General features: G+C 47.0%; 1 protein-coding gene across 1 annotated transcript in view; it reads right to left on the reverse strand.

The window, feature by feature from the left end:
• The window catches only part of EGFL6 (EGF like domain multiple 6), a 72,328-nt gene extending 56,536 nt beyond the window's left edge, over nucleotides 1–15,792 (reverse strand). Inside the window, exon 1 of the mRNA XM_040467602.1 lies at nucleotides 15,632–15,792. The gene's annotated coding sequence lies outside the window, so the exon portion shown is untranslated. The remainder of the gene's footprint in view (nucleotides 1–15,631) is intronic.
• Nucleotides 15,793–16,421: the final 629 nt, after the last annotated feature.

Genomic DNA, 16,421 nt, shown 5'->3' on the forward strand with positions numbered 1-16,421 from the left:
GGGCCTCCGCCGCTCCCCGGCGCGGTCGCAGCGGGCTGTGGGGGCGCCCCGGCGAGGCGAGCGTGGCTCCTGTCCCCGTGCAGCGGGGCCGGGCGCGCCAGGGAGGGCGGGGCGGGCCGTGCACATCTGGCCGGGACCCGCCTCCAGCACGACCCGCGCATCCTCCCCGCTCTCTGCTCACCGGAGAACCTTCCCCCCCGGGGCTCAGGGCGCTTGTCTCCAGGCAGAGTCACCGCGGGGCGCCATCTGTTTGGGGCCGATTCCGGGGATACCTGCGCTCGGGTTTCAGAATTTGGTGAAGTCGAAGCAGGAGCCCAGGATGCTGGTTCAGAGCACTTCTGTACCACTTTTGTTTAGGTCTTCATACTCCGCTAGGTTTTCTTCCACGCACTGTAAATCATGGGCGGCTAGAGCTGGAAGGTCACCAAGTCCGGGGCAAACCCTTCCTTTCACAAGCGATCTCTCAGGCTCATCTGCGACGGCTTACTTAGGGGACCATCGAATGATACTGTAATATAACCAGCGCAGAATCTAATGGCAGAAACACGTTCGGACTGTCCTCCACCCCGCCCCTGCACATCCATACCCTTTGGCTTCACGGTGGGCACAACCTGTGGCCCCACGTTTTTGTCTCTGGACTTGACTGTGACTTGCCTCGACCAATGGCATAAGGGCGGAAGTTAGCCAAGTTGCCAGTTCCAAGCCTACACCATAAGACACCTGAGCCCCTCTCCCGGACAAGAGAAGACCATGGCCCAGCTGGCATCATAGGCCAAGGAGAATGAGGAACAGAGCCACTCAGTCAAGCTTAGCCTGTATCATCCAACCCCCAGATACACGAACGAGCTCAGCCAAGGTCGGCGATGCCAGACAAACTACTGAGCCTCATTGTGACCCTCTGTTACGCGGACGCAGCCTATGACCTGGTATTAGAAATCAAAAGAAGTATAACGGAGAAAGAGGAGGTTTGTCTTGATATGCTTGATTCATGGTTATATAATGAGTATATGCCTTAACTGTAGCCAACAAAATGTGAGAAGCGGAGATGGGAAGATTCAAGCGGTAGACTCTTGATTTAAACCATAATGGATCTCCTTATTGGTGTAAGCCACGTTCAGTTGGATCCTTGGTTTTATGGTTGAAGGTATCCTAATGGATGCGGTATCGTTGGTCAGTAACCGGTTAGGCCATTGAGCTGCTCATAGATAATGGCCTGTCCTAACACTCTACATGCATCATCTTACTCAACACCCACAACTCTATACGTAGTGATCATTGGTTCCCCCATTTTTTTTTTTTTTATTTTATTTTTGGGACAGAGAGAGACAGAGCATGAACGGGGGAGGGGCAGAGAGAGAGGGAGACACAGAATCTGAAACAGGCTCCAGGCTCTGAGCCATCAGCCCAGAGCCCGACGCGGGGCTCGAACTCACAGACGGCGAGATCGTGACCTGGCTGAAGTCGGACGCTTAACCGACTGCGCCACCCAGGCGCCCCGGTTCCCCCATTTTTAAAGTGTCAAGAAAGGCAGCCAGAGAGGTTAAGCGACTTCCCCAAAGTCCTACCTCTAACAAGTGTGAAGCTGGGATTGGAAAGGAGGGCCCTTCTCCCCCGAGCTCTGCTGTTCCAGAAATCCTTTTTCTCCTCTTCTTAATCCTTGGTGGCTTCAGATGTCAAATGAGTCTCGTGAATAAGGTAGTAAGATGACCGCTTCAAGGCCATGACCCCAATCCTTTGGACTCTTCACACCAAAACTGGTGAGATTTACTGAAAATACCAAAACTGAGTTCTAAAGGTGAGGCTGTTTTACGATTGTTGCTTTTTCCGGAACAGACCTCTCTTCTGTCTGCTTAAAGGAGGTGATGAACGTTATAACAGGAACCTTCCAGAGTGGTCACACTCTCCTCTGCCAACCCACCTATTACTTCCTAGGGGGAGCTGTGGACAAAGGCGCCATCGGGTAGCATGATGAACAGAGAAGGAACCTGGAAATTATGTGTTGCCAGGTGAGAAGACATTGGATACAAACTGCCGTGGAGAGGCAGGTGTTTCTAATAACCACACTGGCGTTGCTGACGTTGAGGAGTGCGGCTCTTTAGGGGGCCCCACTGCCTCCTACAAAGGAAAAACAATCTTTGATCAGAATCTCATAAAATCATCCGCACCTTTTACCACATTTTTTTTTCCCTCCAATCTATTTTCGCCGAGCCCCCTGTGTGGTACAGGTGTGATGGGATATTCTTGTGCCCTTCTGAAATATACACACGGAACACACGTATAAAACTTTGAATGCTGACATCGTGCCCGGTGCGGAGATCCAAAAGTTGTATTGAAATAGCAGCACCAGAAGCAAAGCATTGTGAGATCAAACGGCTGGGTGGAAGTGTCTAGGCCAGAGCTTTTAAACTCGAAGGTCAGTACACACTAGCTGGGGGTCTTGTTCAAATGCAGATTCGGATGGTGTTAGCTCTGGAATAGGGCCGGAGTCTCGATTACTAAAAAGATCTCAAGTGATGTCTATGCTGCCGTCCCAAGAAGTGAGAGTCTGGAGATCACCTGGAGGGGGCGCCTGGGTGGCTCAGTCGGTAGAGCATTGGACTCGACTTCCCCTCAGGTCAGGATCTCAAGGTTCGTTGAGTGCAAGCCCCACGTCGGGCTCTGCGCGGACAGAGCAGAGCCTGCTGGGGATTCTGTCTCCCTCTCTCTCTCAAAATAAAGAAAAATCAAAAACTTTAAAAAACAATTGGAGATCACCCAAAGGAGTAGTTCTCAAGTTCAGCTGCACATTGAGGTCCCCTGGGAAGCTTTGAAATTGCCGATGTCCCGCCCCACCTCCACAGTTTCTACTGTATGAACCATGGCTTGAGCATGGGGACCCTTAGAATCTTCCCTGGTGGTTCTAAGCACAAACCAACATGGAGAACCATTGGTTTGGGCCGACTCCAAAATTTTACAAATGGAAAAGCAGCTCCACTGTGTGAAGAGCCATGCCCTAGGCCACATACAGGGCGAGGTCCTGCCTCGGTTTCCATCACGTGGCCCTCCCCTCCAACTTCAAGAGATTTTCGAGATCACCCTTCCTCTCAAGAGGAAAATGGCCCCTCTTCATTCTTACTCTTCTATGTTAATTGTAGTGACACGTTCTAGAAATTGATGTTTTCCCAGTCTGTTTTTCTTTCCATTCCTCTGTTTTGTTGTGTTTTATTACTTTTTATTTCAATTTTAGTTTCATTTAAATGTTAGTTTAAGTTTTCGTTTAGCACAGTATTGGTTTCAGGAGTGGAATGGAGTGATTCATCACTTACAACACCCAGAGCTCGTCCCAGCAAGTGCCTTCCCTTCATATCCATCACCCTTCTCATTTGTTCCGTGAAACTCTGTATGGCAAAGAGAATCTTCAGGTATACACAGCTTTGCTTCATCCTGTGCCTGTCAGGGACCCTGTTCTTGGAGCTCTGTGGTGGCAGAAAAATCCCAACCACTTTCAGTCTTCCTTCCCTTCCTGGTCCCCCACCTCTCCTTCCTTCCCTCTGTGGCTTCTCCCTTCTTGCTCATTTATCTGGACCCTACCAAGTGCCAGGCCCTGCGGGGACCGCTTGGTAGAAATGTGTCTGCCGGACAGGCTCTGCTCTTTCCTCCCTGGGGACCTGGGATGGCCCGCTAACACCTGGCCCTCTTCAACATCATGACCCACACCTCTTGGGGAGCAGGAAAAAAACGAAGGTCAACTTGAAAGAGAAAAAAATAACACGGTGATTCACTTTTCCCCCAATTTTGCCCGCTCCTAGGACCTCCCACTTGATAACTGAAGAGCAATTGATATTTGTGGAGGGATTATCATATGCTGGACATTTCAGAGTCATTCTTTACTCTTGGCAATAAGGTAGATACCATCACACCGTTTTACGGATGAGCCACGTGAAGTCTGGCGCAGTTACGTCTCGCCCACGGTCACCCATCGACAAAACGGAAGGAGCGTGGATGTGGGAGTCAGACCCCACTGGTGGTTAATTTGGCTTCCAGATTTCCTTCTTCCTAGTAGGAATTCATGGCCTGGCGGTGGTGGAGGAAGGCCCGTCCACCACCAGCAACAGTGAAGATTTTCGATGTCGGGGGGGGGGGGGGTATGTGCTGGTGAGGGTCAGCACGGCTTTCGCCTGATTTTTTAAAAAAATTTTTTCTTAGTGTTTATTTATTTTTGAGACACAGAGAGAGGCAGCATGAGCGGGAGAGGGCAGAGAGAGAGAGAGGGAGACCCAGAATCTGAAGCAGGCTCCAGGCTCTGAGCCGTCAGCCCAGAGCCCGACGCGGGGCTTGAACTCACGGACCGCGAGATCGTGACCCGAGCCGAAGTCGGACGCTCAACCGACTGAGCCACCCAGGCACCCCGGCTTTCATCTGATTTTTAAGGGAGTCTGTGATCTAGGACGCTTTAATTTTTTTTTTTTCAACGTTTATTTATTTTTGGGACAGAGAGAGACAGCGCATGAACGGGGGAGGGGCAGAGAGAGAGGGAGACACAGAATCGGAAACAGGCTCCAGGCTCTGAGCCATCAGCCCAGAGCCCGACGCGGGGCTCGAACTCACGGACCGCGAGATCGTGACCTGGCTGAAGTCGGACGCTTAACCGACGGCCCAGGCGCCCCGAGGACGCTTTAAATGTCTCTACTGTCTAGAGAGATCTCCTTGCCCGTGAATGAAATTTCACTGTCTGAATGTTAGCGCCCTTGACTTTGACTAAATTCATGTTTCCCACCTATGGCACTCAGTCACCAAGGGCTTTTCTTTTTGTCTTTACGGGGTGGGGGGGGTACAGCTGGAGTCCACCCTATATACTTCCTTCCTGCTCCATGTGTAAATATCCTGTTCACGATCGAATATAATAGCTCGGCATACCCCTGGCAAGGCTAGTCTATTTATTTTGTCCTACAGAAATCCTACAGGCTGATTTCTGAGAATTCAACCCGGGCAACTCCGTTTACATGGGCCTTCAAAGTACAGACGTTTGTCCCAAGTCGCTCTGACTTGACTTGGGAAAGCCTGGCTGAGAGCTGCTCCGTGGACTGTTAAATTGCAACTATCTTTGTGATGCCTCTTTTAAGGATGAAAGTAGCAACGTTTGCTAAAACAATATATTTTCGTTTTTTTTTTTTTTCCACATACATACCTTCCGATTTGCAAACGGTTCCCATGGGGTTTGCAGACTTATTCCTTTAACCCATTTATTGTACTCCTGCCGATCACGTGCAGGACACTGTGTCCGGCGGGGATGGAAAGATGAATAAGAGATAATCCCGTGCCTTGGGTGACGGAAACGTCAATACATTAGGATTAACGGTGTCAGTGCTAACAGAAGTACTTTAGGTGCTGTGGAAACAAGGAAGGAAGAAGATAAATGCTTTGGGTTCTATACCTATCGATGTTCCCTACTTGCATAAATTGTCTTATAAAACAGTTTTTAGATGGCGGGGGTTTTACAAAACAGGGAATCTTAAAAACTGTCTTTGCTCAGATAATAACTGGTCCCAAACCACGACGTGGTCCTGACCCACGGGGGTGCCGGTCCTTTTGAGAGAGGGAGCATCCGGATTCAGTTCAGGGTTCTACCAACTAATTGCCTCCACTCGCGCAAAGTCAGTTCACGTCCTCAGGCCTCACTATGTCTGTATCATGCTTGCAAAGGATTCTGGATCCTTAAGTGTCTCTCTTCAAAGCTCCATGATTCTAACATTTTCTTTTGTAGGAAGGTGGGGGGAGAAAACAACTATGACCCAAAAGATCGTATTTGAAACTCAAAAGTAGGGTTCATTTCAGCAAACAAGGAATCTCGTTTCAATGAATAAATGGATGGAAAAAGGAGTAAATGAAGTTTCTCTTCCCCTGTGGCTAAGATTCACTCTGCTCTGCTTCTGGCTTTTATCCCACACGTTGTGTGTGTTTATACAGTAATTTATTTAGTACCCACTTGGGGTGCCTGGGTAGCTCAAGTTGGTTAAGCGTTCGACTTCAGCTCGGGTCACGATCTCGCGGTTCGTGGGCTCGAGTCCCGCATCCGGCTCTGGGCTGACGGCTCGGAGCCTGGAGCCTGCTTCGGATTCCGTGTCTCCCTCTCTCTCTGCCCCTCCCCGGCTTGTGCTTTCTCAAAAATAATAAACATTTAAATTTTTTTTTCAAAAGCTGTATTTAGTATCCACTTGGTGTCAGAGAGCTTGGGGTTGGTAATATAGTTCAGGATGTCTAGCATTAACTGACATTAGTACCCCTAATCATCACGTCTACTAAAAACCCACCATACATTTCCATTAGGCCCTCATGAGGGTGGTCCTGTGCTATTGAGAACTGCTTAGCAGGATGGGGACCACAGCGAGAGCTCCTTAAATACACACTCTGCTTATGGCTTCCTTCCCTGCTTTGTCTCACCTACTGTCTTGTTTACCATTGTTGTCTTGAATCATCTGTAAGCCATTTTCACTCATATTTAAGTCTCGGGGTCTCCTTCTGGGAGGCAGGCACTTTGTTAGGGCAGGAGGCATGATATGGCATCCTAAGCTCTCTTAAGAAATTCTCTGGACCCCAGGGCTCCTGGGTGGCTCAGTCGGGTAAGCGTCTGACTTTGGCTCAGGTCACGATCTCTTGTTCGAGAGTTCAAGAACCCCACATCGGGCTCTGCACTGACAGTGCGAAGCCTGCTTGCGATTCTCTCTCTCTCTCTCTCTCTCTCTCACTTGCGCTCTCTGTCAAAATAAACTCTAAAAAGGAGGAGGAGGAGGAGGAGGGGGGGGAGGAGGAGGAGAAATAATAATTCTCTGAATCTCGTAGCCTCTTGTATGTGTCACCTTTTTTTCCTTTGCTATTTTTTTATGGGCATATGTACCTTTTGGTATTACCTTTCCGCTGTTTTAAAATACTTTCCTTGAAATGCAAATCAAAACCACAATGACCTATCCCCTCACACCTGCCAGCCGAAGGGCTAAAATCAAAAACACAAGACACAAGGGTTGGCGAGGATGTGGAAAAAAAGAAACCCTCGTGCTACCGCTGTGGGGTATTTACCCAGAGAATACGAAGACACTAATTTGAAAAGATATAGGCACCCCTATGTTCACTGCAGCATTATTTACAATCGCCAGATCATGGAAGCAGCCCAAGTGTCCAGCGATAGATGGATGGATAAAGAAGATGTGTTATGTATATACAGTGGAATATTACTCGGCCATAAAAAGAATAAAACCTTGCCATTTGCAGCAATATGAATGGATCTAGAGAGTGTAATGCTCAGTGAAAGAAGTCGGAGAAAGACAAATAGCAAAGGATTTCACTCGTAACAAAACAAACGAACAAAGAAAAAGAGAGACAAACACGAAAACAGACTTTTCACTCTAGGGAACGAATTATTGATTGCCAGAGGAGAGGTGGGTGGGGGGATAGATAAAATAGGTGAAGGAGATTAAGAATACACTTATCACGGGGCGCCTGGGTGGCTCAGTCGGTTAAGCGTCCGACTTCGGCTCAGGTCACGATCTCACGGTTCGTGAGTTCGAGCCCCACTTTGGGCTCTCTGCCGTCAGTGCAGGGCCCACTTCGGATCCTCTGCCTCCCTCTCTCTCTGCCCCTTCCCTGCTTACACAAGCACTCTCTCTCACAAGCAAACATTAAAAAAAAAAAAAAAGTTTCCGAAAACAAATAAATAAGTACTTGCTTTGAATCACTTGCAGCCCAAACACCCTCATCCTCTTTAAGTGCAGAACCATGCCTCTAGCACTCCTTAAGAATAATTAAGAAGACACATCTTGGGGTGCTTGGACATCTTATGACTCCCTCATCACTTTTTTTTTTTTTTTTTTTTGAGAGCGCACACCCATGCTGTGAGACACAGAGGGAGAGAGAGAGAATCCCAAGCAGGGTCCATGCTTAGCGCGGGACTCATGACGTCGAGATCATAACCTGAGCGGAAGTCAAGACACTCGACACCCGGAGCCACCCAGGTGCCCTTCCTTCGTCAACTTTAAAACTAGTTCCCTTCAGTACTAACAACACAGTAGGCTTAGTAGTCACGTTTGTGCCCTGTGACTCACCAGTCCTTGGCCGTGGCTGATTGGACCAGGGTGGATATACAAGCCATGCTTTCCCTCTCCAAGACTTTGGAATTGGAACACTAAGGTCATTAGTCTGTCGGTCAACTGGAGAGTGGCATGGGACAAGTCAAGGCATGTCCAAGCCGATGTTAGGGCAGGGGACTGACCGGGGAGAGGAGTAACAAGGCCACTGAGCAGAAAGGGAGCAAATGCTGAGGGACTAGGTGGTTCTTACCCATTTTATCTGCATCTGTGTCTATATCCGTATCCATATCAATATCTATACGCAATCTACATATCTAGCGACATATATATAACCCTGTATCACAGTATCTCTACAACTACACCCACGTGCACCTATTTCTATATAGCTCCATGTCTATCCCTCTCTGCGTATGTTTCTCTCCATGTATCCGTGAGTACCTAACACCATATCTGTATCGACATGTCCATAACTCTATCGCTATACCTCTATCACTCTATGCGTAATTCTCTCTCTATATGTGTAGCTATCGATATCCTTAGGTCTATGATAGTATCTCTATATATTTACATCTCTATAATTCCATCTATATACCTGTAACTAGCTGTCTCTCTATCACTGTCTATATCATATCACTGTCTCTCTATCTCAAGTTAGTTTTAGGATTCTTCTGTTCCTTGAGCTCTCCGTCTCTAGGAGTCCCTGGATCCTTCTAATAGACGTTCTCTGACCCTGAGCTAGTTTGAGTGAGTTTTTATTTCCTGCATCCAGAAGGGTCTGGACTAAAACACTATTACATTCCACCTCCTACCTTTTGCCCAGTCTGGCCAACCTGCACTGACCTCTTCTGATAGGAAAAGGAGACATTCATTTCCATCAAACATAGAATCTTAAGATGGAAGAAATTCGTGGGATCACATGGTCCACGCCTCCCACTTCACAGACAAGAAAATGGGTACAGAGAGCTCCAGCCTGGAGTCGGCCTTAAGATGTTAGAGGTATTTACTACTAGAGATAGTAAAATATAAAAATGGGGATAGAATGAGGGCACCTGGATGGCTCAGTTGCTGGAGCATTTGACTCTTGATTTCCGCTGGGATTGAGCCCCACATTGGGCCCTGTGCTGAGTGTAGAGCCTGCTTAAGATATATATTCTCTCTCTCTCTCTCTGTCTCTCTCTCTCTCTGTCTCTCTCTCAGCATCTGGGTGGCTCAATCCACTGAGCGACCCTTGACTTCACCTCAGGTGAATTCTTCACCTCACCTCAGGTCATGATCTTACGGTGTGGGAGTTCAAGCCCCACATCCCTGCTTGGGATTCTCTCTTCCTCTCTTTCTGCCCCTCCCTCGTTTGCTCGTGCGTGCTCTCTCAAAATAAATAAACTTTAAAAAGATTCTCTCTCCCTCTGCCCCTCCCCATGCTCATCCTCTAAAATAAAATACAAATAAATAAAAAGAATGAGGTCACCTGATAAGTGTTCTTCCTGGCCCCACAGTTTATTCTCATGGGGCAAATGAAATGCACAGAGGAATTGAAAGAAACAGTTCATCCGTCGACCTTTTAAAATCTATGGCAGCAGGGGCACCTGGGTGGCTCAGTCGGTTAAGCATCTGACTTCGGCTCACGTCATGATCTCACGGTTTGTGAGTTCGGCCCCGCGTCGGGCTCTGGGCTGACAGCTCGGAGCCCGGAGCCTGCATCGGACCCTGCGTCTCCCTCTCTCTCTGCCCCTCCCCTGCTTGCACTCTGTCTCTCTCAAATATAAACAAACATTGACAAAATTTTTGGCACTCTCTGTTCATTGCCGAGGGCTGCTTACCTTGAACCCTTGCCACTCTTCATCAAAGGGCTTTGTAGTCACTGATGACAACTAAACTAGTAATGGACAGGGATTTGGTGACTCAACACCCCAGATACCTCACCTCTTGGTTGGCAGAGCTCTACACGGACTCCTGGCGTTCCCCAGGGGGACTGAGCACCAGACGCCCAGCACGGACGCTGGCTTGACAATTTACTCTTTACTGGCTTTCTTCCACACTCCCTTGCCAAAACTTTCCACGATCACCTTCCAAGTAACCTCCTGGCATTCACCCCCTTGCCTCTGGGGAAACCCTAAACAAGATACCTACGTATCTTCTAGTAGAAACATTTCCATCTGAGTTTTGGGGCCCTCCTTAGAAGCCCATCTAACATAAACTCTATTGTATATATGAATTCAGAGGTTCCCCACGGCCAATTTGAGAACAGTGAGGTGCTTTGGTCTTCTTCAGTGGCCATTTTGGTACAACCTGTTATCCTAGTCTGACTACAAGCAAGAGGATAAAACCCATAAATCTAATCCTAAATTTATTGCTTGGCCCCACACCGTTCATTTTACTGAACTTACTTCAACATGTGGTGTTTTGGGTATGGTGTAATATTTGTATGGTATGAAAATGAAGAAGATACACCTTGTAAAATTAAACTATAAATTCCCTAGGGGGGCACCTGGGTGGTTCAGTCAGGTAAGCATGCAACTTCAGCTCAGATCATGATCTCACAGTTCATGGGTTCGAGCCCTGCACTGGGCTCTCTGTTGCTTGTGATTCTCTCTCCCTCTCCCTCAAAAATAAACATTAAAAAAATTTTTTTAATTCCCTAAATGACAGGTTTATGATGTTTATAAATTCTAGAATTTTTCTTTCGTCAAACTCCTGATACTTGAACGCCGGAGACAAGAATTTATGTAATTGGAAGCTTATGGTAGAAACACAACATAACAATTATTTTGTATTTCATAGATCTCTTTGCCAAATAGAAACATATGTAACAGGGGCGCCTGGGTGGCTCAGTCAGTTGAGCGTTTGACTCTTGATTTCAGCTCAGGTCATGATCCCAGGGTCAGGAGATTGAGCCCCATGTACAGCTCCACACTGAGAATGGAGACTGCCTAAGAGTCTCTGTCTCTCCCTCTGCCCCTCTCCCCTGCTTGCGTGCACTCTCCCTAAAAAATAAAAAAAAAAAATACAGAAAAATATGTACTAAAATTCTGTTGATGTGAAATAATCTTCATACTATGAAAATAAGATACCTCACGTTTGCTACTGGGCTCCATTAATGTAAGTTAATTAGTAAAACATCGTAGATGATGGCATATTTTCAGGAATTACTAATACAACATAAGGCTGATGGAAATGTTTGTGCTTGAAGCTGACTGTTGAAAAGTTGATTGTGTTTTCTCTTTCATGCAAACGATGTCCCCAGCACCCATCTGTAGAACAGAGCACCGAACAAGAGAAAATTCCTACTCTGAGAGCTTCCTTATGACGGAAAGCAGATGATGAACAAGTAGGCAAATATGCAAGTAATAGAACTTTTGCTTTTAGTTGGTTTTTTTTTGGCGGGGGGGGGGGGACATCCCGTTACATACAAAGCCCTTAATTTGGCTTTATAGTCACAGAACAACAAAACTCGAGATTTTAGTGAAGTCAACGGTCTGTGTTTGGCTTTACATAACATTTAAACCGCACCTACTTTCTACAACATATCTTTTAAATTAACACTTAACCAAATTTTAGGGGCACCTGGGGGGCTCAGTCAGTTAAGCATCCGACTTCGGCTCAGGTCATGATCTCGCGGTCTGCGAGTTCGAGCCCCGCGTCGGGCTCTGTGCCGACAGCTCGGAGCCTGGAGCCCGGAGCCTGCTTCGGATCCCGTGTCTCCCTCTCTCTCTGCCCCTCCCCTGCTCGCGCGCTCTCTCAAAAATAAACATTAAAAAAAAAAAAATCAAAGAACCAAATAAAACATAAACATTTTTTAAAGCAGCATAACATTTGGTCTCTTTTGGATACAACGGCAAGGGACAGCAATTATAGGAAACACATGCAAAACAGCCATCTAACGCTTCGTATCAGTCCTGAAGGATAGAAACATACAAGCGCAAACTTTAGCAATCAAGCAGCATGAGACCCCCTCCTCCTCGTCGTCAAAGGAGGAAAATGCCTACCGGATAGTTGCTGTGAATTGCCGAGTTTTGCTTCCGGCTTCGGGGGCTAAGCCGAGAATCTCTGATTCCCGGACCCCAAACCCGTCAGGTGTCACCCGAATGCTAACGATACCACTGACGTGCAGCCTCGCTCTGGCCTCATCACCCCGAATTTTGCCTGACCTGTTTTCCGGTAACAAGACGGCTGCAAGCAGGTATTTGTGAGACCCAATATAGCTGGACTTCTAAGACTCAGAAATCAAGCGATCGGTCTCAAACTGCGAATTCTGGGATCTTACAACGATGGCATTTCCTCACCAGTCTCCAAGGGTTCGTGGGAATACTCTGGGGATAGGAGCCATCTAGAAGGTTGGTATTCTGATTTAAGTGCAAGTGCGGACAGATAGAAGACGCCACCTTTGAAGGAGGTGGGTCCAAGCCTGCCGCCCAATCATTTATGCAAGGATTCTTTTTTGGTGCCTTTACTGTTCTGTCCAACTCAAACGGATTCCAGGCCAACTGAGAACTCTGGTTCCCGTACATATTCATCGAAGTACAGACACGGAAAAGAAGTTGGTCCCATTTTTCTCTGGTGTCACCCGTCTTTGTTTTGTTTTGGCTTTTATGACATAAAAATCAGGGCCAGATAGGGCCACGTGAATGATCTGGGTTAAAGAATGGAGGTTAAAGTCCCACCTGTTACTAGCTGTATCACATGGGGGGAGTTCAACTTGTTTTTTTAATTTCCGCAGCTGTGAAACGGGAAGAGGCTACCTCCCAGGGTCATTGTGAAGTTAAGTGAGTTAATACAAACCCAGACTTTAGAATGGTGTCTAGTACAAGGCAAAAACCCATCTAGTGTTAGAGGTCATCAGAGAGTTGGAATGGGTTTTTTAAAATTTATTTTATTTTATTAAAAAAAAATTTTTTTTTAACGTTTATTTATTTTTGAGACAGAGAGAGACAGAGCATGAGCAGGGGAGGGGCAGAGAGAGAGGGAGACACAGAATCCGAAGCAGGCTCCAGGCTCCGAGCCGTCAGCCCAGAGCCCGACGCGGGGCTCGAACTCACGGACCGCGAGATCGTGACCTGAGCCGAAGTCGGACGCTTAACTGACTGAGCCACCCAGGCGCCCCCAATTTTTTTTATTTTAGATGTGTCCCCAGCCCACAACTAGAGTGGCATCCAGGCTTTGAACTCCCAAAGCTCCTTCCATACCACCACACTACAGCACCCCCCCTTCAAAACCAACACGGGTTTTGGAGTTTGGGGGTCAACTAGGACTGAATCTCCCAGTTGTACCGTTGGTTACCATACCAAAGAGGATGCATTTGGGGAGACCGAATTTTCTGCAGCATGACAAATATGACGTCAGTATTCATTGCAAGGATTCGGTCAAAGCTTTCTAAGAAGTTTAGTAAAAGCCTCCTTGTTTTTCCATAATAAACCTCCTCAGGTTTTATTCTTCGGCTACAGAAGATCCCCAACACTCACGACCACGCCAAGGGGAAATCTCGGTCCAAAAATATTGTCGTATGGTGGGGACAGAGAAACATTTGTGCTCCAGTGGAAAGCAGCGTGTTTAGATGGCACCCTTCCTGGTTTCCTGACTCTAGCTTTTCAGAGTCTGTGAGCTATTCGACTACATGTTGTAGACGACGGGTCACAGCGCGTAATCATTACTATCCATAGACCTGTACCATCCTGCAAATGGAGGCACGTTCATTTCAACATTCCTGGTCTACGTGTGTCTGTTCTTTGATTTCTCCCCTGAGCTACTTGTAGCATCGTCCTAGTTCCCACAGCGATGAGTTAAATCTTTAACATGCGTTCGTCTTACATTTTTAGGAGAGCCATGATTTTTTTTTACCTTTCGAAAACTATCACTTTGGTCTTCAATCAGAGTTAACCGAAATACAGCTTAAATATTTGAAATCTAACATGACCAGATAGAGTAGATAATAGGTTTTAAAAATACTGGTTCTATAGACGGGGCACTGGTTTGATAACTAAGACACTCTGAGGTGCGATTTCCAAACCAGTTAGATTCTTTTTTTCTTTAATTTTTTTTCTTTTTAAAATTTTTTTTAACGTTTTTATTTATTTTTGAGACAGAGAGAGATAGAGCATGAGTGGGGGAAGGTCAGAGAGAGAGGGAGACACAGAACCTGAAATAGGCTGCAGGATCTGAGCTGTCAGCACAGGGCCTGATGTGGGGCTCAAACTCACGGACCGCGAGATCATGACCTGAGCTGAAGTCGGACGCTCAACCGACTGAGCCACCCAGGCGCCCCTTGAATTTTTTTAAATGTTTTGTTTTTGGGAGAACGCACAAGCAGGGGAGAGGCGGGGGGGGGGGTGCAGAGGATCCAAAGCAGGCTCTGTGCTGACAGCTGAGAGCCCGACGTGGGGCTCAAACTCATCATGAGATCATGACCTGAGCTGAAGTCAGATGCTCAGCTGACAGAGCCACCCAGGTGCCCATCAGTTTGTTTTTGTTTTAAATCACAATTTATTTCCACTTCTCTGTAATAGAGTTCTTAAATTTGAACAAAGCAAGGGTACCTGGGTGGCATTCCTCTCCCCTGCTCACACACTTTAAAATAAAAATTCTTTACGTTAAAAAAACCCCAACAAAATAAAGTACTTCCCCAACCCAAATTTACTGAAATAGAAATAAACTTTAAAAAACGAATATATTGGGGGGCGCCTGCGTGGCTCAGTCGGTTAAGCACCCAACTTCGGCTCAGGTCATGATCTCAAAGCTTGTGAGTTCAAGCCCTGCGTCAGGCTCTGTGCTGACAGCTCAGAGCCTGGAGCCTGCTTTGGATTTTGTGTCTCCCTCTCTCTCTGCCCCTCCCCTGCCCACACTCTGTCTCTTTCTCTCAAAAATAAATAACAAAACCTTAAAAAAAATTTTAAATGAATATATTGGAACCATCTATGTTGACTAGGGAGGGCTATTAAAAAATTAACTGTTAAGATAGAAGATTGATTTTTCATCAGAGAGGCTAAAAACAACTAACATCACATGGCTAGCTGGTAATTTTTTTTTTAATTTTTATAATTTTGTAAAGTTTATTTTATTTATTCTGAGAGATACAGTAAGTGAGCACAGGAGCGGCAGAGAGAGGAGAGAGAAAGAACCCCAAGCAAGCTCCACACTGTCAGCACGGAGCCCGATGTGGGGCTCGAACTCACGAACCGCGCGATCACGACCGGAGCTGAAATCAAGAGTCTGATGCTTAACTGACTGAGCCGCCTAGGTGCCCCCAGCTGATATTCTTACTACCAGCTCCCACGTGTGTTTATTTTTCTAATACCACCAAAACGATTCACTCAGTTCTCCGAGGACACTGACCAAGCGCCCCACAGATTCAATTCCATTCTCTGACACTGTCTATCTACCCAGAGGTAACATCCGATGCCACAGGATAAGGGCTCAGTCCTCCAAGACTGCCGCCACCAACTTCAGGCACCAGTCCCAAGTACCAGTTGTCACCCGTGCCTCTGACCGGCAAGCTATAGGACTGGAGGTTTCAACGATCCTTTCCCTGGGTTTAACTTGCTAGAGCAGCTCCCAGAACTCCAAAAAACCATTTTACTTACTAGATCACCAGTGTATTAGGAAAGAATAGAAGCGTGGCACAGCCAGATGGAAGAGTTCATCGGACAAGGCGAGGGGAAAGGGCGCGGAGCTTCTATGCTGAGCATGTCACTTCTCGCAACCACATGTGTTCACTAACCCAGCAGCTCTCCAGACCCTGTCCTCTTGGGTTTTTATGGAGGCTCTGTGACATTGGCTTGATCGATTACATCACTGACTATTGGAGGTTGAATTCCATCACCGGCCCCTTGCCCCGCGCCCCCCCCCCCTTCAAAGGGACTTAAAGTTCCAACCCTCTCGCACTTGCTCGGTTCCCCTGGCAACCAGCCCCCATCCTTAAACCCCTCCCCAAAGTCACGCCATTCACTTAACAAAAAAAACGCTTTTCATTGCCGAGGAAATTCCAAAGGTCTTAGGATCTCCGCGCCAGGAACCGGCATTGGAAGACCATATAAATATTTCTTATTATGACTCACAAGTATCACACTACCGTTTCAGCTCTGTGGACAAAGTTAAGGCAATTTTGTAGGTAATTTAGACCAAGGTTACTTTCTTTGGAGGTGGGTGGGGAGAGCTTGGGTAGGATTACATAGGGTGACCAATCTGTCTCCGTTTGCCTGGGACTTTTTGGTTTAGCGCTGAGAATCCCGTCTTAGGAGAACCCTCAGTTCAGGGCAAACTGGGATGGTTGGTCACCCCAGGTTTGAGTTATCGAAAAAGGCTAACCATATTGAAGATGAACACGTGACATTTTCAATCATCTTCCTATCACAGTAGAGAAAGTATGGGCTT

The sequence above is a fragment of the Herpailurus yagouaroundi genome, unplaced genomic scaffold, assembly GCF_014898765.1.
Source record: "Herpailurus yagouaroundi ecotype Mexico unplaced genomic scaffold, PumYag 67525, whole genome shotgun sequence".
Taxonomy (NCBI): Eukaryota; Metazoa; Chordata; class Mammalia; order Carnivora; family Felidae; genus Herpailurus; species Herpailurus yagouaroundi.